Source organism: Salvelinus sp. IW2-2015, unplaced genomic scaffold (genome assembly GCF_002910315.2).
Source record: "Salvelinus sp. IW2-2015 unplaced genomic scaffold, ASM291031v2 Un_scaffold2650, whole genome shotgun sequence".
Taxonomy (NCBI): Eukaryota; Metazoa; Chordata; class Actinopteri; order Salmoniformes; family Salmonidae; genus Salvelinus; species Salvelinus sp. IW2-2015.
The window spans coordinates 37,539-38,584 of NW_019943957.1; the positions used below are offsets into that span (position 1 = coordinate 37,539).

Below are 1,046 nucleotides of genomic sequence, written 5' to 3' on the forward strand. Positions count from 1 at the left end.
GAGTTCCAGAGCCGGTGTGACATTAAGAACTGTACTTACATCTTTTTCGTCGTAGTCTAAGGAGCACCATTTCTTGTGTGTCTCCTCATAGACAGACGGGTTCCCGTAGATCTGGTAAAACTGATTCAGTTGACTGAGGAAACTCTTGAGGTTAATGTCAGTCCAGCTCCTGAGGAGGTCAAATATGCTCTCTAGCATAATCTTCCCTGCGATTTCTCGGCCTTCGATGACACTTTTCCTTTGTTCGGGCCAAAGAGCATCTTTTAGCCGCTTGAGCACGTTCTTGGATGGCTCCACACATATGATGTCATCATACTGATGCCAGTCCCCTGAAACCAACCAAAACCACCGTTTTAATATGATATTTGGATAAATTTGACAATTTCCTCACATGTAAGACAGTGTTTGAACAAAATAGACAAGTAGCACCAAATAGCTGTATGATAAAAGTCGGCAATAAGGTTTTGAACTTCATGTTTACAGTGCCTTCGGGAAAGTACTCAGACCCCTTGACTTTTCCCACATTTTGTTACGTTACAGCCTTATTCTAAAATTGKTTCAATTGTTTTTCCCCCCTCATCAATCTACACACAACACCTCATAATGACAAAGCAAAAACAGTTTTTTAGTAAATGTTTTTTTTTAAATACGGAAATATCACATTTACATAAGTATTCAGACCCTTTACTCAGTACTTTGTTGAAGCACCTTTGGCAGCTATTACATCATTGAGTCTTCTTGGGTATGACCGTACAAGCTTGGCACATCTATATATTTGGGGAATTTCTCCCAGATCCTCTCAATCTCTGTAAGGTTGGATSGGGAGTGTTGCTGCACAGCTATTTTCAGGTCTCTCCAGAGATGTTAGATCGGGTTCAAGTCCGAGCTCTGGCTRGGTCACTCAAGAACATTCAGAGACTTGTCCCGAAGCCACTCCTGCATTGTCGTTGTCCTGTTGGAAGGTGAACCTTCACCCCAGTCTGATGTCCTGAGAGCTCTTGAGGAGGTTTTCATCAAGGGTCTCTCTACTTTTCTCCGTACTTTTG

General features: G+C 42.2%; 1 pseudogene; it reads right to left on the minus strand.

Annotated features, from left to right (window-relative positions):
• Positions 1–1,046, minus strand: part of LOC112074477 (E3 ubiquitin-protein ligase rnf213-alpha-like) — a 54,489-nt pseudogene that overhangs the window by 37,533 nt on the left and 15,910 nt on the right.